Below are 24,952 nucleotides of genomic sequence, written 5' to 3'. Positions count from 1 at the left end.
TCTTCCCTACCCTACTGCCACCCTGCTCCCTTCCTGCCTGGCTGTGGAGAGTCTGTTTCCCATACAGTCGTAGCTCCTGTTGGTGTTTCACCAAATTCTGGTAATACTGTTTCTTGAGTTCCTGGGAGTAGCAATGGCTTCCCATTTCTGCGAGTCCCTGAGTTCTTCAGCATCCCTTGTTGTTCCCTTCAACTTTCCCCCACCTCTGCAAATAATTCCTCCATTCAATGATTTTTATTTAAACCCTTCTGAAGGTGCCATCTTTTTTTCTCCCTTTGGAAGTTAGCTGCAATTTGATTACAAGGATATTTGACTTAGAAGCTGAGCTCTTAATCATTTCAATGTAGTGACTTTAACAAAAACACATCCCCCAAGCAAGTGAATTTATAACTTGAAATAACTTAGTTTCATTTGGTCAACTGCTTATGTACTTGTTTACAGTAACTAATTTAAAAACAATGACTAACTTACTAAGTTCAACCAGTTTATTAATTTTCAAATGTGGACATAGCATACCTTATGTTGGATATAATGAGTATATTATATACTAAATCTCTCTGTAAATGTAAGGCCAGTTCACCCTTGTTAATTTTCTGCCATCAGCAAGCATTGTTCATAACATCTTTTCTGTCATGCTCAGATTTCATGTTTTACAGTGAGTTTGGGTTCTATTCATTAACATTGGAAACCTATCAAGTTCTCCTTCAGAGAAGGAAACTCTTTCCACTGCAACATACAATATACTTCTCTTCTTTTACAGGTTTCTTTTCACTACATCCTAAGTGATCCTGATGGCTGTTTCCTTGACAACAAGGTAGTGTAAGCACTGAAATGATACTGAGTACATGTCAGATGTATTCATAAAATGAGTTGTAGTTGTTCAGAGGAAATGTATCAGAGCAACCTTGTCTTCTTTCATGAGCAAAGATGCTAATGAAGGAGCTTCACGTCGCCAATGATTTCCATGGAGCTGAGGGGATAGATACACATGTTATTCAACCCTGGCCTATCATATTTTTGCATTAGCTTACTACTACTGTTCACATTTTTCCCCCAGTTATTCTTATGTTGTACATACTGACCAACTAGTTTCTAACTTGAAAGCTAAACAAACACTTCATCTATTCCTTTTCAACTGTGGGGTACAGTTAAGATATAGCATGATGGTCTCCGGTGGTCTTTGCAACTAGAACATGTAGTTCAAACTGTGTTATAACAGTATAATAATTATTCTGTGACCCAACAGCAGAAGTCTCCATTAGTAGTTGTTCCTGCAAGTCTAAATGACAATGTCTATATTGATAAACGTGTGATGTAACAAGATCCTAAAATGACTTTTGCATTGTAAAAAAAAGTGTTAGATTATTTTTAGTCACCTGGATCTTAAATGTATATTGATGTGTTGCATTATTTGAAAATTGGTAATTCAAACATAGTATGTATGCAATCTCCATTAAAAAGAAAATAATTAATCAACACATTCCTTTTCTTGCTCATGATGGATAATAGAGTAGAGTTTACTCTACTTGAGTAATGATCCTCCTGAAACTAAAACCTGGGATATTGTGGTTGAAAATTAATTTATATATATGATGTAATCTTTGGCTATGATTATGGGATATGGACATTAAGGATTTATAACTTTAGTTCTCTTCAGTGTTAAGGTATCTTCCTAACGTTTAAGGATGTTTTGAAATGTACATATCTACATTCCTACTGGATAAAAATCAGAATAACTCCAGAGAATTTATACTTTTCCATAAATTGAACACATCGATGATATAACTTAGTACACACAATATAATGGGTATTTCTTTCACAGACCATGAAGGTTATATCTGTTTTAGCCATTAACAAAAGTTTATATAATTTTCAGAAGTACCTAACTCACTTACTGTTGTAGATATCAGATTAAGTGCCCTGGGAAGCAGACTTTGAAATGGAAGATTAGTATGCAGGAAGTTGACTAGGGTGTTTTTTGAAAAAAGAAGGAAACGGGATTAAGTAGAAGGAGAATTTGGGCTGTGATGCAAATGCAGCAAAGGTCTCAGCCAACCTCATGGTTGAAGCTGGGATGGTCCTTCAAGGTTGTCCCAAGTTAAGGTGAGGGAGCCTAGCCTTTATAACCCCATATTTACTAGTCATTGGATGGGGGCTCCTCTGAGAGGCAAGACAGCTGTCTGGCTCTCTGAAGCTTATGGTAATTCTGTGAGGGGCTGAGAACAGATCTGAAAACCTTCAACAAACTTCCCAGCAGCTGAAGAATCATTTCTTCAGTCCTGAAAAGAGGATTTGAATAGGACAGCACAGCATCTCTCACAGTCCAACCCTTGAGCTATTTGCCTCCACTTGCTTTAGAGGAGGTCGAGAGCAACTCCTTCAGGGCTCTGATGGGCCTCTTCCTCAGCAAAACAAATAAGAGAAGGTTTAGTGGTTGATCTCCAGCCTCTGGTGCTGCAGCGTGTCTAAAGGCTGCAACTGATACTCAGCATCTCCTTCCTCTATTTTCTATTCTAGATTTGCCTCATCCTTGGCAACTCTGCTGGTCTAGATGGCTTATCTGGTGGGGTGGCAAGACCCTGATCTGAGGGGTGCAAGGTCCTCTTACCATGCTCTTTTGAGGCTGTTGCTCTGGTCTCATGCACATCTCATTTGACAACGTGGATGCCAAATATATTCATTCATTCCTATCCCCATTGTGTAACAGCATCCCTACCTCCTCTTCGTGGTCTGGGTTAATTACTTCTGCCAGAATGGCAATTTCTCTTTTTGCTTGCTGAGTACCTTGGCAAAAGTTGTTCAGAGTGCTTAGGCAACCTATCAAGTTCTCCTTCAGAGAAAGGAGCTCTTACCCCTGCAGCTGTAGCTTAGTGTTCAGTGAGACTCTTTCTGTTTTCCCTGGTGACAGAGTTGCAGAGTTGGGAAGCATAAAGTTTCCAAGTGGATCACTGAGAATGATGGTAGGCAGGGCCACTCCTGCTTCCATCTTTGGTTCCCAGACCCATATACCATATACTCTGTCTACTGGGATCATTGCACTCTACAGTAGTCATCGATTTAGCATGTACACTGTGTCCAGGAAGATAACACCCATCATCCTTGCAGGGTATCATCTTCCAGCTGGCACCTCAGCTGTGTTTTTAGTAGGCCATTACATTCTCTATGAGGCCATCAACTACTGTGTGCATGGTATGTGACAGGACCGGTGGACTTCATGGTCATGTGCTCACTATCACACCCCCTTTGCTGTAAAGTGGGCCCATAGCTCTAATGAAAAGGTATAAAGGATGATGTATCAGTGTATCAAACATTGCGTAAGTCCTTGAATGGTGGTGCTAGTTAAAACTCTGTGGACAATAAAGTCACACTCACACTTGGAATACATGTCAGTTACCAACCACGTGTGTCACTGTCCCTTCCCATAGTAGAAGGGATCAAATATAATAAACTTGCCATCAAATGGGCAATTGGTTTCCTCAAAGAGCTGTGCCCTATTAGGTGCTCAGTATTGGTCTCTGTCTCTAGCAGGTTGGGATTCTGCTGTAACAGCTTTAGCAAGTGAGGATTCATGTTGTTTAGCCATTGCTTAGCTACCATCCCTGCTACTCTGGCTACTCCATTTATGTGTCCATTGTATCAGCACTGTGGTGGTTAATGACAGACTGGGATTGATGTCAACTGGCTGAATTGTTCTATCAATCTGGTTGTTTAATGTTTTTTCCATGGTGGTTGTTCTCATGATCAACACTTCTGGGAGAAGGGAAAGAAGCAGAATTGGGATGAATAAGAAGCTGGGCTATGGTATAGTCCCAGCAACACTTCAGGTGACCCCATGAAGGCCTTGAAGCTTTAATGGCCTTTCAGAGTTGCCCAGAATTGGGAAAAGAGAGTTTGGCTTTTATAACACTGTATCAACCAGGGCTGTGCGCTGCCCTGGGACGTGGGGTCAGGGGAGGTATACTCTTGGGGAAGGTGACTTTTTTTCAGCCCATTTCTCAAGGATGATTATATGATGGAGAAAGAAAACTTTAACCAAGAAGACCTTGAGACTTTAGGAGAATCTCTTTCCACCAAAATTCATCCTGTAGCTTGAACTCCCAATTGACCTGGATTATGTATCCCAATAATTTTTAGCTATATGAGTATGCAGCCTCATCCACTGAGGATTGGGATCGGACTAAATAGGACTGAGACTTATGCTGCCAGATAGACTACCTTTGGGAATCAAGTCCATCTGGAAAGTTCCCAGCTGCCAGCAGTAAAAGAACAGACCATTAGTTTCCTCCCAGTGGAGGCTAACACATGCAGGGAGCTCTCCCTGGTGCTGCTTAAAAACTTGACCGAAGACTGTCTCCTCTGTTTAATAATCTTTTGAATACTGCTCCTCTGATCTGTCTCTAGTACATCTTACTTAAAAGGTGATCTTTTTTGCTTCCTTCCAACCCCACCAAATCTCTTGAAAAACCACTGTTGCAATTCTTATCTGATCTGATTCTAAACATATACCCAGTTCTAGTTACTAGCCAGAGCTACCACCCTATGGCCAGTTCCTCTATCATCAACTCACCCTAAACTGTATTGTCAAGTACAAAAAAGTTATCTGTTGAAAACTAAAGTTATATGCATTATTCTTTTTTTCTTTTTTTAATTAATTAATTAATTTATTTATGGTTGTGTTAGGTCTTCGTTTCTGTGCGAGGGCTTTCTCTAGTTGCGGCAAGCGGGGGCCACTCTTCATCACGGTGCGCGGGCCTCTCACTATCGCGGCCTCTCTTGTTGCGGAGCACAGGCTCCAGACGCGCAGGCTCAGTAGTTGTGGCTCACGGGCCTAGTCGCTCCGCGGCATGTGGGATCTTCCCAGACCAGGGCCCGTGTCCCCTGCATTGGCAGGCAGATTCTCAACCGCTGCGCCACCAGGGAAGCCCTGCATTATTCTTTTGAAAAGCATAAAATTCATTTGATTAAAATGCAAGGTTAGTCAGTAAGGAGATTTGGGCTAGCAAATAAAACTGAAAGATCAAAATGCCTGCTAAACTCTAAGTTAAATAATTGTTCAGAATTTTATACGAAAGGAATAAAAGCCACATAGCAACTTTAGTGAATCAAAATTAAGATATGATAGGGCATCAAAAAATCTACAAACAATAAATGCTGGAGAGGGTGTGGAGAAAAGGGAACCCTCTTGCACTGTTGGTGGGAATGTAAATTGATACAACCACTAGGGAGAACAGTATGGAGGTTCCTTAAAAAACTAAAAATAGAACTACCATACGACCCAGCAATCCCACTACTGGGCATATACCCTGAGAAAACCATAATTCAAAAAGAGTCATGTACCAAAATGTTCATTGCAGCTCTATTTACAATAGCCAGGACATGGGAGCAACCTAAGTGTCCATCATCAGATGAATGGATAAAGAAGATGTGGCACATATATACAATGGAATATTACTCAGCCATAAAAAGAAATGAAATGGAGGTATTTGTAATGAGGTGGATGGAGTTAGAGTCTGTCATACAGAGTGAAGTAAGTCAGAAAGAGAAAAAAAATACAGTATGCTAACACATATATATGGAATCTAAGGAAAAAAAAAAAATGTCATGAAGAACCTAGTGGCAAGATGGGAATAAAGACACAGACCTACTAAAGAATGGACTTGAGGATATGGGGAAGGGGAAGGGTGAGATGTGACAGGGTGAGAGAGTGTCATGGACATATATACACTACCAAATGTAAAATAGATAGCTAGTGGGAAGCAGCCGCATAGCATAGGGAGATCAACTCGGTGCTTTTTGGAGGGAGGGAGATGCGGAGGGAGGAGATATGGGAACGTGTGTATATGTGTAGCTGATTCACGTTGTTATAAAGCAGAAAATAACACACACACACACACAAAAAGTGTTACAGTTCAGGGACCTGAAAAAGCTCAATTTTATTTTATAATGACTACATGTTTTGCTTTAAAAATGTTTACTATGTGAAAAAAAATAAAAAAATAAAAATAAAGTTATTACCAAAAAAAAAAAAAAAAGATATGATAGGAGACATTCCCTTCTTCCTTATGTCAGCTTTTTTAATGCCACTCATTACCAATATGGATTTAGCTACCTAGCTTGTCAAGTGAATAGCCATTACTCCATGTGTATCCCTTTAACATCAGACTGGAATATCTTTTCAGAGTGAGTAAACAGTTTTTCTGTCAAAAGTCTTCACGTTTGCTAAACGTCGCTGTGAAAATGTTTTCAAACATTCACAAGAATTCTGACTTCCAGATGTGGTGGGAAGGCATGGCAGAGAGAGTGTGAACATAGTAGCAGAGGTAGGAAAGCACTAGAGCACATTTGGGACATAGTGAGTAGAGATTATGGTGGAGTAGAGATTATGGTTAGAACATCAGATATTCAGCACACTGGTGGGGGAGAAGTCAGGGAACATGTAGACACTGATAAGAGTATTGGAGACCGGGGACTTCCCTGGTGGCACAGTGATTAGAAGTCTACCCGCCGGTGCGGGGGACACGGGTTCGAGCCCTGATCCGGGAGGATCCCACATGCCGCAGAGCGGCTGGGCCCATGCGCCACAGCTGCTGAGCCCGAGTGCCGCAACTGCTGAAGCCCGCTCGCCTAGAGCCATTGCTCCGCAACAAGAGAAGCCACCACAATGAGGAGCCCATGCACCGCAGCGAAGAGTAGCCCCTGCTCGCCGCAACTAGAGAAAGCCCATGCAGCAATGAAGACCTGACACAGCCAAAAATTAATTTAAAAAAAAAAGAGTATTGGAGGCTGTAATGCCTAAGTAAACCAAGTAAACTGATTAACACAGGAGAGAGATACAGCATCAGTAGTGGCAGTGGGGGAAGAGGAGACGCTAGAAGCATAGATATAAGACTGTTATAATGGCTTAGGTATGCATATTTGAAGGCATAATCTAGGATTTTGTCAGTAGAGATAAAAAGAAGAGAAAAAATGGGAAAGACATTTAGGAGTGAGAACTAACAGAACTTGGCGATTCATTTTAAGGTGGAGTGGATTTTCAGGGCAGAATAAGTCAAAGAAGGCCAACATTTTTAACCTGGGTGACTTAACACTACCGTACGAGTGTCCATTCATTTAACTAGAACTAGAAGGATTATGAAGAATTTCGTTTGGAAGTTATGGTATTTTAAGTGCCAGCAAAGCATCAGGTGGGAAAGTGAACCAAACAGTTGTAAAGACAGGACTAAAGCTGGAGAGGCTGGGTTGAGAGGCTAAGATTTGGTTGTGAGCTACATAGAAACAATAGTAAAACTAAATTAAATAAAAATGAAATATGTTGATCTGGTAGTCTGTTTCTTGGATCCATCTGGATCTTGGGATGATGTGTCTGTAGTTTGAAGGAATTTCCACAAGGTGGTGGTGCATTCTTATTAGGTAGCATAGACTTGAGACCAAAACAAGTATTAACAAGAATGCAAAGACAACCATTTTTTGCCCCCTCTTTGGCATTCTTCCAGAGCTACTATTTGATGTGTTATATTAAAATGTCCTTTACTAACAAAATACAACTATTTAATTTATCTTACTATTTTCTAAGGTACATCAAAAGTGTAAATATTACTTGGAATGATAATTAAATCGATAATACAAATCTAGGATGATTTAGGGCCATCCCCACTTTCCATGTGAAAAAAAACTTGATATATTCTCAAACTTTTGGCATAATTCAATATGTAATCTCTCTTATGTTTGCTTTTATGACAGAACACTCATTTAGTCTTCTTATTTTTCAGATCAATCTTCCTTTTTCCCAGTGGTCTCATAGTTTTAAATGTAAATAGTATTTTCTTTCTGGGTTTGAAAGCATTGTTGTACCGACACCATCAAGAAATTCAAATGCTCTTGACAGCCATATCCCGCTCATACTTGTTTATAGGTCCAAATAAGAACATGTTCTCTTCTCATGTGGGTGAGTCATCAGTGAGTCATATAATATTGCAAATATTCTGTCTCTAGTTATCTGAAATCTTAACCATATATTCACTATAAATACTTGCAAAAATTTTGCCACATTCATTATTGAAAACATAGTTTGATGTGCCAGTAAAAACATCTAAATTGCTTTAAGAGTTTGAATGAGAGGATGTATATAGATTGTGTTTCAGTTTAAGCTTTTCTCCTAATATCATTTTTGTCTAAAAGTACTGTGCATTATCTATTGTCTTCTTTACATTAAGTAAAAATGTCTTTTCAAAAATTAGGTGAGCCTAAAGTCCAGACAAACCCATCCATTGGAAGAAAAATTGTAAGCATTAAATTGAATTGAGAATTGACTTGAGAGAGGAGAGCTTATAAAAGACAAAATCTGGTAATGCACCTGTCTTCATTTACCAAGCGTACAATGATTTTCTACATGTGAGAAAGTAAAACGAGAAAAAAAAATATGAAAAGTGTGGTTGGTATTAAAAAACTGGAGAAATAACCACGTGCTGTGTATTGATAACCTCAGTCATTGTGGAATGTCATTAAGAACCATGCTGATACAGCAGAAAGAACTGAACATCTTCAAAGACCTGAAGAAAAAGGAGATGGAAAGGAGAGATATTCACAAGACCTTACCTTATGTAACTTGAAGGTCATACGTGAAGCTGCTAATACTGAAACAGTAGTGATTCTCCCCATTATATGGCAGAAAACTATTGATAAACAAAACACATGTTCAATATTGATGAAACTAGATATCACTGGAGATGACTGTCATCATGTAGGTTTATTTCAAATTTCTAGGAGGAAACAGTACCATGCACTTGAAGCATCCAAAGATAGGCTAATGTTGCTTTTAGGTGGAATTTGTTAAGCTACAAGTTGTTGGTTTATCATTCCGCAAACCGCATGGCCCTTTAGAGACTGTTGAAGAATGCTTTGCAAAGCAGATATTTAATGATTATAGGAAGTGTTATCTTCATGGTTATTCATAATGGAATACATGAAGAAGGGAAATCTTGCAAACAAGTCTCTTTTGATAATAATGTTCCCAGACATTCCTCTGTTGTTATTGATTAGGAACATCCTATCTGAGTAGTCTTTTTTTTTTTTTTTTTGGCCTGTTGTACTGTAGTGTTATTGATTAGGAAGATTCTATTTAAGTGGTCTTTTTTCTTTTTTTTAATTTATTTTTATTTATTTTTGGCTGTGTTGGGTCTTCGTTTCTGTATGAGGGCTTTCTCTAGTTGTGGCAAGTGGGGGCCACTCTTCATCACGGTGCGCGGACCTCTCACTATTGTGGTCTCTCTTCTTGTGGAGCACAGGCTCCAGACGCACAGGCTCAGTAGTTGTGGCTCACGGGCCTAGTTGCTCCGCGGCATGTGGGATCTTCCCAGACCAGGGCTCGAACCCGTGTCCCCTGCATTAGCAGGCAGATTCTCAACCACTGCGCCACCAGGGAAGCCCTAAGTGGTCTTTTTTGCCTCTCAAATATTATGTGTAGTATCTGGTGTGACAGTCCTCCATTAAAGGATTTATGGAATAGTCTTGACATCAAGGAGTTCCTTAAAACTTATCAATCAGGCTTTGACAAATTGTAACACAACCTACAAGGAAAAAGTATGGAAGACACTCGTCTCACAGTTCATTGCTCTTTTCCAAAGCTTAAGGAAATGATCGATGCAAAGCAAAAAATCTTAGAGCTTGCAAAGATTAGACTTATTGAAGTAAATAATGAGAACGTTGAAGAACTGTTAGCTTCAAATAGCAAAGAATTTATGAGCAAGGAATTCATTTAACTGGTGCTAAACAATAGACAAAAAAGAAGACCACACATATTGGTACAAGATTTTTTAAATACATTTAATATCATGTAGACAAACTGATTCCTGTTGCTGGTGATCTTGATATGATGCATCGTCCACTTTGGCACCTTGAGGTACTATATTTTCTAGCTGAAACTATGAATGGAAAGGCACAGCAGACTTGGCTGGAGAATGATGCAATTACCTAGAGCTCAGCTCCCACAGGAAAGAAGGTCTGGGTCGTACCACCAGGTTAGTCACTGTGGTGGTTAATTTTATGTGTCTGCTAGACCGGACCCCCCAAACATTTGATCAAGCATTATTCTAGGCATGTCTGTAAGGGCGTTTCTGGATGAGATTAACATTGGTATTGGTAAGCTGCATAAAGTAGATTGCCCTCCCTAATGTGGGTGGCCCTCAGCCAATCAGTTAAAGGCTTAAATGTAACAAAAAGGCTGACCCCGCCTCCAGTAGGACGGAACTCCTCCTCCCTGACTGCTGCACCTGAGATATTGGTCTTTTTCAGCCTTTGGACTAAAACTGAAAAATCAGCTCTTTGTGGGTCTTGAGCCTCTACTGGTTCTCAGGGCTTCAGACTCAGACTGGAGTTATGTATCAGCTCTCCCAGGTCTCCAGCTTGTCAGTTACAGAACTTGGGACTTTTCAGCCTCCATTATCGCATGAACCAGTTCCTTATAATAATTCTCTCTCTTTGACTCCCTTTATATATATACAGTCACCAAGACCTGCAGAGGTTGGAGATGAATAGATGTAATGACAGTGGAGGTGGGACATAATACCAGTTGTGATCCTGAGAGCAGCTGAGCTGCACTGATGAGGGCAGTCGTTTGTCCCACTCATTTTCATCTTCTAGGAGGAGGACCTATGGCCAGTTCCTGAGGAGACCCCTTATTTAAAAGGTTATAAAAAGAAAGATGAATCAGCCAAGGAGACTGGGGGGTAGCCAGAGAAAATCACTGGCGTGTAGCACCATCAGAGCCGATGAAATAAAACTTTTTAAGGAGAAGTCCATGGAAGGTATGAGGGGCTGCTACCCAAAGATTCATAGGTAAGTGGATCTGTGCATTGAATGGAATAGGCAGTGGCAGCTGTGAAAAGAACCTTCATGGAACATAGGTCATTGACAGTCTCCAGTTACTATGTCATCAAATCTGCTATGGTGTTCATGCCACGGCCCTCTTCTCCCAGGGTTTCTCCCAGCCAGCGACCGAGCATGGTGAAGGAACTAGAGCAAAGTCATTTTTGCCTGATCCGGGACTCCTTTACGGGCAACTTTTGCCTAGGGAGTCCCCATCAGCCTAGTCAAGATTTGTTTGGAAATGCAGTGTAGCCTGAAATTCTTTTTAACCAACTCTCCTTTCTTCCTTCCCTCTTTTCAAAACTGTCATACTTGCATCACAGTCTGAAGGCTCTTCTTTCTTTCTGCTCCCCCCGCCACCCCACTTTGTCCTTCACAAGCATTTTTCACAACAAATTTCTTGCACATCTGATCTCTGTTTGGCACTTACTTCCCAGAACTCCCAAACTCACATACTTACAGGCCTGAAATTTAATGTGGACAACACATCTCATTCCATTTGGCCTCAGCTGGAGCTACACAAAGAGGAGAGACTGGAATTATCTGAAAACTGACTCGCATTTTTGACATTTGAAGTTGGTTCTTGGTTACGACCTTGGCTGGGTCTGTTGACTGGAATGTCTAAATGTGGCCTCTCCCTTTGGCCTGGGTTTCCTCCCCCACTTGATTCCTGGGCCACGAGTCCTAAGAGAGAAAGAGTCAGGCAGAAGCCATAGTGCTTTTTATGGCCTAGCAGCAGAAGTCACCCAGCTTCTTATCTACCGCATCCTTTTGGTCACACAGAGCCAGCTCTGATTCAACACAGGAGGCAATCACACATGCACATTATTACCAAGAAGTGTGAATCATTGGGGGCCATCTTGGGAGCTGGCTCCCTCAGTCTAAATGTAACACAGAAAATATATAGATCTTAAAAATATTATGTTGCATTAAAACAAAGTAAGAAGCAGAAGGAACTCTGGAGCAAAATATGTTTATAAATTTAAAATACGTGAGCACAAAACCACAATACACATCTTATAAGAATGCATTTAGGGTTTCCCTGGTGGCGCAGTGGTTAAGAATCCACCTGCTAATGCCGGGGACACGGGTTCGAGCCCTGGTCCTGGAAGATCCCACATGCCGTGGAGCAACTAAGCCCGTGTGCCACAACTACTGAAGCCCGCGCGCCTAGAGCCCGTGCTCCACAACAAGAAAAGCCACCGCAATGAGAAGCCCTCTTGCTGCAACTAGAGAAAGCATGCTTGCAGCAACGAAGACCCAACACAGCCAAAAATAAAATAAATAAAATAAATAAATTTATTTTTAAAAAAAAGAATGCATTTAAACAAAGGGTTATGCCTCAAGCATTTTAAAATGGCTGGTTGTAGGAAGAAAAGCAGAATGAGGGTGGGGAATGGCAATACCAAGTCTAAAAACAGAATAAATTTTCTTATTCTTAAATGTTTAATTTGAATATAGTTTTCCACTTACATGTAAATATTCATATTTTGAAACTCTGTGCACATGGCAATATGCAAAACACCATCGGAAGATGGAGGTAGATGACAACAACTCCCTTAGTTTCCTAGGAGCGAAAATTTCAGGCAATATGAAACTCTCCCAAAGGAAGCTTTACTACAGTTAATGGTGTTTGGTCTGGAGCTTTGGATTAAAGTTTCTCATTTATTGAATGACTGGCTTATAATCCACATCAGACTCTTAGGCATGATGATTTCCTGTGTTTTAAGTTCAATTACTTGTATTATATACATGTAAACTTTGAAGAATGACATATTTTGCATATAAGAAATTCCTACTAATTCATTTAGATACCATTATTCACCATTTGTGTATTTAATTTACAGATTCATCATTTATTTATTTGAACAAATAAACATTTGGAAATAAATTTTAAAAGATTTGTGGATAGTAAGGACATAAATCTTTAAACGTGAATTTTTTTTTATTAAAGTTATTTTTCTTAAAACAAAAAAGTGACAATTTATGTAGAATGATAATATTATTTCTTATCTTTAAAAGATGTAAATGAAAACTTTCCCAATAGCAATATGCTTCTCTTCATTTTAAAAGTATAGTTTTACAGAGAATTATAACAAGAGCTATACCAATTATTTATACATGTATATATTATCTTAATTCCTCTACCTTTTTAAACCTCTGCATTCAATTCTCTTTAAAAGTTCCTTAGTCTGACAGCTGGCAACTAGTCAATGCTGAACCAACTTCCTGCAAAAAGACGTTATTTTGCATGTCCTTGGAGACTGGATAATTAATGTGTAATGTTTTACTTAAAACTCTAAGTTTAAGTGAAAATTCTTTGGGGTTTTAATAGAGAAGGCAGCATTTTGGTGCTTTTTTTCACTTAAATATTATATTTGCCAGCCTGTCTGAGCCAAACTTCCTTCCTTTATATGTACTTAATATTGTGTTTTAATGTTGGCATTTGGTCTGAAAACTTTAAGAAAACTTTGTTGGTTTTTTCCTACCCTCCATTACAGTTGTTTCACTTTAGTTTGTGCTAAAGATATTATAAAACAAGCAAGATACTTGTTGTCGTTTACTTTTTATCTGTTTCTAGAAACTAGAAAAGTACTATTTACTATTTCCTCATAACTTCACTTATAAACACCATAAATTAAGCCTTATTTTCAAGAGATTTTCTTTCTGTTCATCAAGGAGTCTAGTTAGCTACATATGTAAATTTTTTTTTTTTTCTCCATCACCCTGACTTTCTCCTTTTTGTTCCCCAGGCACTAATTCTGTTCTGAGGACCAGTTCTGTGGATGTGCAAGTCCATCACTGGTAGGACTAAAGTTCCCCACCTGTCTTGTCTCACACTTAAATATACACTCCATCCCCATTTTTGAGAGGTACCACAGTATTCTGAACTTGAAGTGTTTTCAAATTAATCTTTACATTCAAATAAGCTATGTTAATTTTAGCCACTCTATACTTTCCTTCCTTTTCTGCCTACAGTTCTCAGAACTGGGAAAGAATTTTAACTTATGATTTGTCATTTACTATTATTCCTACCCAAGAAAAAGTTTTACTTAAAAAATATCTGTAGTTGATAATTTGTAGTATTCAAAGAGTCTGTGTAAAGCCATACATATGAACATTTACTGAACATACACTGGTACATTCAATAAATCCTCAAGGTGTTGATTTGTCATGGTTAGTGTGGCTGAATGGTGACCATTTCTGGAATAAACAGGTCAACTAGTTTATAGGAAAATCCAGTCATTTTCAATTTTGGCTTCAGCATCTACACTTCAAGCAAGTGGAACCTTTTAAAAAATGTTGGGTTTTGCTATTCTTTTATTATACTATAGCTAAATGTTTGATAGGAAATAAATGAGAAGCTCTAAATTAATTGTGGTCTCTGCCAGGATTGAATGAAGGATTTAAGAAAGTGATGTATGTGACAGTATATTTAATGTACATCACTATTGTTCTTTATGACCTGTGTTTTAAAAGAAGTGTTCACTTTTTCTTAAAGACTATAGGGCTCAGAACACTGATCTAATATACACATTTATTATTGCTATAACAAATAAATAATTAAAACAGAGATTAAAAAAACACTATTTTTTCATGAATTTGAACCGTTATTGGGAGGTTAATTTTGTCATCCATAACAGTAAATTGTAGCAAAGTAAATACAGGGGAGCATCAATTTTAAATAGTAGCTAGTAGTGTAAACCAGTTTTGAAAGCAATTATTACATTTTTCTGAAGTAAAAATAAAATTGTAATTCTTAGTTTCATAGGAATTTATCTTGACTTTTTGCCAATAGATCTTTTTGATCAGTCATTTATTTATCTAACAAATGTATGTCAACCAGTAAGCTAAAACAGGATGTTTTTATTTAGCGTTATTTATTGATCTCAAATAGTTACTTTTAACATTAATTTAAGATCCTAATGCAACATTTATGTTTTGTTTTATTTTTAATACCAAAACTCCTAAAATAACAGTTTTAAATGTATACAAAATATATGGCAATACTATTATGTGAATTTAAACTGCCTGTAACTTTACAGTGTAAATATTTTGCTAAACTTTCATGAGTTTTTATACAATTTATATGATACTGTATATGTACTTCAGTAATATTATTATCTAGATGAGACTTTTTAGATTGAATATACATGAGCAAATCCATTTAAGATGCAAATTTGGTTAAAATGTTAGTAAACAGCATTTAAGACATTTACACTATACTTTAAAAAAATAACCACGATTAAATTTGTCTCTATAGAATAGAGAGAAAGGGAGGGAGAGAGAGAGACAGAGAGAGGGAGAAGGAGAGGAAGAAAGAATATGAATGTGTGAGTATTTGCAAAGAATTTAAGGTAGTGAATAAATTTAAAACCATTAATTTGAATATTTAAACCTAGTTCAAATAATTTTGAATCTATTATATATGATAACATTGTAATAGTTTATTGAAACAGGTGGGTACCATAATCCTTCAGTATCTGCAGGTAGGATTGGCTCCAGGACCCCCATGGTTACCAAAATTTACCAGTGTGCGCACAAGTCCCTTATATAAAATGGCATAGTGTTTGCCTCTAACCTATGCACCTTCTCCCGGATATTTAAATCATCTCTAGTTTACTTATAATACCTCATACAATATAATTGCTATGTTAATAGTTGTCAGAGGTGTGACAAATTCAAGTTTTGCTTTGGGAAATTTCTGGAATTTTTTTTCCAAATATTCTTGATCCACTGTGGATTGAATCTGAGGATACGAAACCCTAGGTATGGAGGGCCAACTGTACTCACATTGCATCTTTGATTTTTGGTTTTTTTACATGCACTCTATCATTTACGGTGTGTTTTCTCTAATTTCTAAAAGAAAAAGTGTGCACTCTTGTCTTTTCAATTAAATACAAATCCCTACTTGCCTGTGTCCTCCACAGAGTATATCTCATACTGGGTACACAATAGCTTAATATATATGCATTGACTAATTGAGGACTAGTCATATTTATTGATCAGGTCTTTCTTTTATATAAAAATATAATTTGCATAGTGTTGAGTGATTTACAGTTTAATTATAATTTTCTAAAAATAATATTTTCTATATCATGTAGAGTAGATCCTCAATTTTAAAATTACTTTAGGACTGAAGAACAAAATGAATATATTAGCACATAGAATTTATACTGGTACATACATTTTGAATATGAAATTGACTAAATTTGATTGTTACTACTCTGCCTTTATTTAAATAGATTTCAAAATATCTGGAAATTTAAAAAAATGAATTTAGTCTCTTAAGATTTCTCTTCAATATAATGTGTAATGTAAGATATGTTCAAAATGTACAGTTTCTATTAACTTTACATGAAATTAATTTTACATAAAATTGATTTTACAGGAAATGGAATTTTTGTAGACTGATTATTGTTATTCATACTGTATTTTAGGTAGCATTCACTTTTATTTTTCTGGTTGTAAGCTTTCTGTTTTGTGTTTGTCTATTTATTCTGATTTGGATTCATCGAGTTTCTCAGATCCATGGTTTAATATTATTCACAAAAGATGGATTTTCTTTGACCATTATTTACTCAAGGTATCATTCACTTTTAACAATGAAAAATACAGTATATTCATGTTAATATTAAAAACTAGCTTCGTGAACTGACTTTAATCTTTGCTAAGGTTGTAAATTAGCAGACTAGCAAAGCATTTTAAATTTTAGAATATCTTCTTGTATCTGCAGGATAGATATGTTAAATATATATACATATATATATTTCTTTGCTTATCTGTGCTGTTTTCTGGGTTATTTCTTAATATGTTTCTTCCACTTCACTAATTGTTGTCAACCATGTTTAATCTGCTGACTAACCTGTCTCTTATATTTTTAAATTACTGTATTTTTTTCTTTCTAGTAGTCCTATTTATGATTATTTTCTGTGATTCTTTTCTAATCCACCCTGACTTTTTTTGTTATAATCTCTTGTTCTTTAGTCAGACTTTTGATTCTCTCACTTTAATTTCTTTAAAGATATCAAGCATTTCTTTCACACTCTGTTTCTGATCATTATATCTACAGTTTTTGTGGGACTATTTCTGCAGTTGCTGTATCTGTTGATGTTCTCTCATTTGTTCTGCAACTTTTCCTTCTGAATTTGTGTTCTTTGGAGTTTTATCTGTGAGAATTCCTTGATGCCAGGATTGATATACATATATATATATATATATATATTTTTTTTTTTTTTAATCTTTTTGGGCTCACTGTGCGGCAAGTGGGATCGTAGTTCCCTGACCAGGGATTGAACCCGCACCCTCTGCGTTGGAAGCTCGGAGTCTTCACCACTGGACCGCCAGGGCAGTCGCCAGGATTGATATTATATCTTCCCAGAAAGCATTTGCACGTGCTTCCTCCATGCACTTGAGGGGCACTGCTGACACAGGACTACTGTCATCTTAATTTGGGGCTCGGAGTTTTCAGATTCTGAGGATATAAGAATTCTGGAGTCAGGCCTAAATGAAGGCTTTGTTAGTAGGCATTTTCTGGGAAGAATTTTCATTATTTTTCTTCCACTTAGAGCCAAGATCAGACAAACAAGACTTCCCTCCAGTTCCCTCTGTGAGGCAGGTTTTTTCCTAGTTTTCCCAGGGAAGGTATTGCTTTTGGGAATTCTGGCTTTGTGCAGAAGTCTCTGTTTTAATCTCTCCATTCATGAGTCCTGGCTTTGTCTTCTGACCACTATGGTGCCTATTAAAAATAAAGTTCAGAGACACTAGGGGTCATCACATGCCCCCACAAGATGTTCCAAAACTGACTTGCCCCTTTGAATTTGAGCTTTTTCATTGCTTCTGGTTTTGGAGGACATTCCTAATTTTCCACCTACCACCTCAAGGAATACCTTCCAACAAACTTTTAAAAAATAGTTCATTCAGAATTTTAGGAGATCTGTACTGATCCACCTTTTGCTAAAAATGGAAAGACCTGAGACAAATATTTTATAATAATTCATTCACTATTTTCACTGATTCAAAAACAAATCTCTTTTAGCATAAATAATCATTACTAAAATTACTAATAGCACAGACTTCCTTATTATATCAGAATTAATTTTTCTAGGTTATAATTATTATTATTTTTATTACCTCCTTCCTAAAATGCATTTAGCTAAACCAGTGGTACTAAATGAAAAAAAAAAATTGACTGTGAATTCTAAATATTTTATTGTCTAAAGTTTTTTTTTTTTTTTAATATTGCTTGAGCATAAACCGTGCTTATGATTTTGACCTTGTTTTGTAAGGTAAAAGAAGAAAATGATCCCTTTAAGAAGATTCTTGCAAAAGAGTCCTGCAACTTCAAATCAGTTGCCTAGCATTCTCTTTTAATCAGTATTCTTTAATATTTTACTGTCATATTGCAAATTTCCAGATTCTATGGGGTAAAACAAACCCATGTCCATTCAGTATGCCATGAAAAGAAACAAAATTGAGCTTTATCGTAACCATGAAACTGTGGCATTCCATAAATTGCAGATTATAGATGTGTTACAATACTAAATATCCAATAATCTCTTGTCAGTTTTTTTTGAACAGAAAATCTTTTTGCCAGTTAACATTAGATTGAGGCCTTTGTTTTAGGGAGGGGATAAGAAGAGTTTTGAAGACGTTTTTCAGGATTCTGGATTTATAACCCCTTCTCTTTACCAGCTTTACCATGTAATCTTTAATCTCTGGAAAACTTCGATTTAACATGTCATCTAAAAGATATTACTTTCTGATTTGAATGCCGCAGCCAGAATGCCATGCATTTTGTGGTGCCTAGAAAATTACAAATATCCCTATGTATTTAGATGAGAGGCTCCTTTCATATCTGTTTGTCTCTATTTTTTTAACTCTATACCTCAAAACACTAGAAAATATGATAAGGTATTTTTAGCAACTTGAAATTGTATTGAATTATATATGAATACTAAACATAAGAATGTTTTATTTTTTGTAATTAAGTATGTATCCTTTGAGGTTTATTTCTTACTATTAAATATGCCTTCTTTAAGGATTCTGATTAAGATTCACAGATGATTGCATTTTGGCTTTTTTTCCAAACACTTCAATTTAGTAGTCTTTGCTTTATATGATACTTCAGAGAGTTTACATGCTATTCATGTTGGATAACCAACATAATCAATTTCACAATATTTGCTAATTTTCTTCTAAGAATTGGGCTTGAAATTTCACACCTTCAAGATGTGAAACTGCCCATGGTATGAAATAAAATCTCCAGGTTAAAGGAATTTTAAACTGTTATAAGATTATATTTCATTTTACAATGTCAAAAGAGCCGTAGAAAAATTATTCATAACAGCTAAGAAGTATGACCTTCAAATTAGTCACATGAAATTCTAGGCATAAGCATTAAAAGTACCTCACGAGCAACCTTTCCTTGTAAAAAATAAATGCCATAGTCAAATTTCAAAGGCTGCTGAATTACAAAGATCTTTAAAGAACTAGTTATTCCAATTTTATGTGGAAAGTGATTCTAGAAAAAAAATGAATTGTAACATTTTGAATTAAGGGTTGACAATGGAATGGTCTCACTCTTAATTCTTGAATATGGACACTGTAACGATGTTCTTTAAGATGTTTTTTCTAACAGTGGTCGTGGCTGTGAACCGCAACCTTCTGTTGTCTCTTGCTTGGTTTTCCTTGCTACCAAAATGAATTTTAAGATTGGTAGGCAAAGACTGAGAGTACAGTATTTGGTTAAAGCAACATGAATAGATATGGGAGAGGTTAACCTTGGCAGAAATCTCAGATCTCACTACGTTACTCCCTTGCCTAACGAACCTTCCCGAATTTTCCCGTTGCCTCCTGTCTACAGTTGGCCAGGTCGTGTGCACAAAAGGGTCTCCATGAACTTGTTTCCACCCCCTGACCCGGCCTCCAAGCTTTTATCTCTTTTTATTCTCCACCTCACTTTTAATACTTTACTGATACCAAATATCATAGAACTCCACATATAAATCTTATTGTTTCAAACCACTCCGCCTTGCTCACCCTCTTCTGCTTGCTTGCAATGTCCTTTCCAGAGTGACATTGTAACATAGTAGTCAAGAGTGTGTATTTTGGAGTCAGGCACACAGATTGATTTTTTAAATCTTGACTCTACTCTGGATTCTTTGAAAAGTTACTGAATCTCTCCAAACCTCAGTTACCTTATTCATGAAATGAATTCAAAAGTAATTCCTATCTTTAGATGAAATTATGAGTGTGAAGGCATTAGTAGGTGTTGATCACATACTAAGGACTCAATAAATAATAGCTTTATAACCAGTTTATTAAGGAGTTATTGGGATATAATATGAGTTTATGTTTTAATAACTGATGCAAGCTGTGCTCTAGTAGATCCTCCTTTTCTGGGAATGTAATGGGTTCCCTTAATGGGACATTTTAGTCCAATTCTACAGTTTTTCATTGACCTCTGTTTATTCAAACAGTCTCACTTAAGTTCTTAAGACTCGGTACTGTTTGTTTTAAAACTTTAACTTCATAATTGATTCACTCCACCCGCCCACCCCACCCCCATGCCTTGCACAGGCTAATTCAAGTGAAGGGGTGAGAGTGCTAGTTTGCTTGTGTTCTTTCTCTCATGCACACATGCACACACTCACTCACCCCTCTTCCTTGAATTACCTCCTTAACTGTTGGAGACAAAGGAAGGCAAGATTGTAGTCTTGTAGTCCCCTATTTGGTCGGCTGTTCTACCTTGTTATTTGTGAGCTTGGTGTGGACAGATGTTGTTTCTAACAGGACCCAATGAAGAGGTCCTTCCTAAGAAACTACCCAACATTTTGTGATTTCCCCCCAACCCAACCAGCCAGATATCTCAGATTCTTCTGATTCTAATGAATGTGCCTCTCTGTGCCATGCTGTGGCTGTCCCACCTAGAGTACAGCACACAATCTTATCTAACCTCCAGGGCCTCCCGCCATCCCTTCCCCTCTCCCCAGTTTTGGGTTTACTATAACCTTCAGGATCCAATATCCTGTGTTCTGGGCAACTTAGAACTCGAGTGAAGGAGGTGGTGTTGGACTTTTAATTTTTTTTTTTTTAATAAATTTATTTATTTATTTTTGGCTGTGTTGGGTCTTCATTTCTGTGCGAGGGCTTTCTCCAGTTGTGGCGAGCGGGGGCCACTCTTCATTGCGGTGCGCGGGCCTCTCACTGTCGCGGCCTCTCGTTGCGGAGCACAGGCTCCAGACGCGCAGGCTCAGTAGTTGTGGCTCACAGGCCCAGCTGCTCCGCGGCACGTGGGATCTTCCCAGACCAGGGCTCGAACCCGTGTCCCCTGCATCGGCAGGCAGACTCTCAACCACTGCGCCACCAGGGAAGCCCCGGACTTTTAAATTTTAAAAAGAGGGTAAAGTAATTCAGAACTTGACTTGTCAAGGATAAATAGAAATCATAAGTGTCTTTTCTGTAAACACTAGTAAAAAGGGTTTAGCCATCTAGGTAGGTGACCTTGATTTGTTCCATCTGCTAGAAGCCCAATTTGAATCCAACCCCTTGTAACTGATGGCTTTTATGTTGTACCAGACTCAGGGCTGAAATTTTGGAATGGGAAGTATGAGGTCTCTGTGTTTGTTTGTGTGTTCATATGTATCTATATGTGTGTTGTAGGTGCATGGTATTGCCAAAAATTAATTCGTAAAAGAGCTCTACTTAATTGGCTTTTAAAAACTTAAGCTCTTATATAAATAATCAGAAATAAAAACCAATCTGACCAGAATGAATTTCAGGTTCATGTCATCTGGAAATATTCAGTACTAAACTGATAACTGGTATTGAAAGTGGCTTAAGCTTGTTGGTTTGATTAATGTAGACATGTTAGAGTCATCAATGTCAAGTATAATACTTGTGTTGTATCTAGGTTTATTAGAGGTCAAATAAGACCTTATTCTATCTGTTACAAATTTGTCAACAAGAAAAGTAACTCAATGTGAAAAAAAGTTTTAAGAAAGGTAAGATATGTGTTTTTAGTAAAAGGTGTGAAGAATGAAATATACTGAAAAGAGTTATGCATGATCAGGATTTTCTAAGATTGGATTGAATTTAGTTGGGTAAATGGATTTTGTTAGGAATGGGCTAGAGCAGACTGGATTTGATTTCTCCCTCCAAAGTATTCTTGATATGCTGCTTTTGACAACAGATTGACAACAGATTGTGTGAGTTTCTTTGCCTTTAAGTGACTTGTATTTGCTTTTGAGATCTTCTGTAACTTTGGTTAAGGGATAAGTATTGTCTCACAGTGACCTATGATCTTATTTGACCAAGTGTTTTAAAACTTTTTGACAAACTTCCCAAATATCAAATTTTAATTAGGTTTCTTTTGATTTCCATTCTGGGCATCAATATCATCTTCTTACATTTATATTTTGCTTCATCTGGGTGTAATATTATCTCAGAAGTCTTCCCTAAAGCCCAAGTTGGATTAAAAAGGCTCCTTCTCTTTGCTTCTACATCACCCTTGATATTAGTATTTACCATATGAATTGGGCACTTCAGTATTCTCTAGGCTCTACCTTATAGTTCAGCCTGTGTTCCAGCAGCAATGACAGAACCGGAGTATTCTTTGGCTGGCTTGGATTAGGTGCAACTGGTCAGGACATTTACTGCCCCAGGCTTCTCTACGTCTTAGCATGGAATGACTATGGGAATGTGGCAGCTCTTATGCACAGGCAACCTAAATTCTCCTGAAATTAATGCAGTGGAAACACCCTTAACTGATGTGTGACTGGAGATGATAGATAAATGCTTCTCCCTTTCAACCCTTGGGGCTGACTGTTCTGGAATGCATTTCATAAGGTTCCTCAGATGATCCCAGGATTATTACTCCCTCCATCCTGTATTTCTGCTACCTGGGATCATGTTCCCATACAAATTGCTAATATTCAGGCCTTCATCCAAAAATCATCCATGATTTTTGGAGAAAACTTGGCTGAGACACCATACTATATTGAAATAATTTGATTTTGGTACCGTGTTCCCACCATTACACTGTAAGCTACTTTTATATCCCAGCACTGTACTGACACATAGCCTGCACTCCATCAATTTTTGTTGAATTAGCATCATTTACAACTTACTCTTTCAAAAATAGTTAAACGAATATTGTCACCTTCTAACCTATATAAAGACCAAGTTCAGATGACCATATCTATCCATAGTTGTTGGAAACCTAAATGTCAGATTTCTACAGACATATTGAATGGAAAGATTTCTTGAAAATCCTTCAACTCTGAATGAATTCAGAATATCTTAGCAATGTCAGATGTCTATAATATAGATTTACCCTAGTTAACAAGAATTTATTCCCTACTGTGTTTAGAGCATGGGATTAGACACTTGGAGGTGAAAAAATGGATTCCTTGGTTTGGTGGGCTTGGGGTCCATGAGAAAGGCAACACTTGCTCCTGTTAAGTTTCTTGGGAGCAATCTGAGTATATACAATATAATGAGCAATCAGAAGATACAAAATAATGTGATATTAATTGAAAGCTGTGCATACATTATTCTAAGAGGATACCAAATCCCAAATCTGGGATCATCCACTTCATATTACAAATAGTAGCTTGATCAATTGATCTACGTGTTTATCTATATCAACACTCCTGTTAATGTCCCTTTGTAAACTGGACAAAGCCTCCTCTGGTAATTTCAAAGCTAAAAATTATGTTTTTCTGAAATAAAAGTCTCTTCTCTTTAACACCAAACGATATAATTTTCTGGATAGAAGATCAATACATTAAAAGCGTGTCTCTGAAATGAGGCCGACCTATATTCCTAGAGGAGTTGAATACTGGACAAATTGATAAGATTTAATAATTCATCAGATCCAAATGATGAATGGCACATGTTGCTTTCCTAACTCAATGAATGTGTTGTGCTTGATGTATAAATAAAATAATCTACTCCTAATATATACATTTTAAGCAGATGCTAAGCACTTAGGAACATACGCGAGAATATTATTCTAAAAGAATCTGCTCTTAAAATATGGATTTTAACAGCACACTTCATTCCTTTTATTTGTAAACTGGAAAATGTAGATTTAGTTGAGTGATAGGGCACATGGCAATTCTGGAATTTAAGTCTCAAGAATTCTGAAAATGGGAAAACTGTTTTGCATTATTGCAGAGAGCGAGTACCATTGTCATGTAAACAAAGGGAAACCTGGTAGTAATTTAAAATGAGTTACATACTTGACAGCTTATTCCTTTGCCAGATTTTACTGTTCTTTCAGTATTAAAATAAATAATGGATTTTGCTTAATTTGCTTTTCCAAGTGAGATCTCTATTTAATATGGCCTCATGATTACAAATACATACATTTTTCTACATACAAAAATTTTAAATGTGATATTTTATAGCTAATTTAAAAGTGAATTCTATAACGAAGCAGTTAAAGTATGATAATATGGTTTTAGGTTATATTTTGGTTCGTGTGCAAGTATGTTACCCAGCCTATATTTACAGGTTTTGTTATTCAAATGAACAATTTGTATACAAGTACCATGTTTTTGTGCCAAGAGAATCCATTTCACTCCTTTGAATCAAGTCTTTCACATTTTACTAATTCATTCAACATTCTTTGGAAAAAAATACAGTGAAATCTTTTAATAATCACCTCTGAAATTGAAAAAATTCTTTTAGTAGAGAGAAAAAAGAAAATTAAACTGCAAATATCAGTAATGGATAATGAACTAGGAAGAAATTATCTATTAAAAAGGTGGTGTTTGGTGAAAGTATCTTTATCAAACTAGATAATTCAATGACTTCATTTCCTCCAGTTTATTTCCTCTGGCTATCTAGAGCTCTATTTTAAGAAAGCTAGAAAGAAGGAAATTTCTCCTGGGTAGAAATCCTAATCCAGTAGAAATGCATAATTATGTCTAATTTATAACAACTTCATGGAGATAAAGTATATTTTCAATAGTTTATACATATCTTATATCAGTTATAATGTAAATGGAATATATCATGGCTGTATAGGACAGTAGAATCACCTGAAATAATTAGTCTACAGTATTGTTAAAAATCTTAA

At 36.9% G+C, this 24,952-nt stretch overlaps 1 pseudogene; it reads left to right on the top strand.

Annotated features, from left to right (window-relative positions):
- Nucleotides 1–24,952, top strand: part of LOC137758826 (heterogeneous nuclear ribonucleoprotein A0-like) — a 106,482-nt pseudogene that overhangs the window by 16,683 nt on the left and 64,847 nt on the right.

Source organism: Eschrichtius robustus, chromosome 2 (genome assembly GCF_028021215.1).
Source record: "Eschrichtius robustus isolate mEscRob2 chromosome 2, mEscRob2.pri, whole genome shotgun sequence".
Classification (NCBI taxonomy): domain Eukaryota; kingdom Metazoa; phylum Chordata; class Mammalia; order Artiodactyla; family Eschrichtiidae; genus Eschrichtius; species Eschrichtius robustus.
This window is presented reverse-complemented; position numbering and strand designations above follow the sequence as displayed.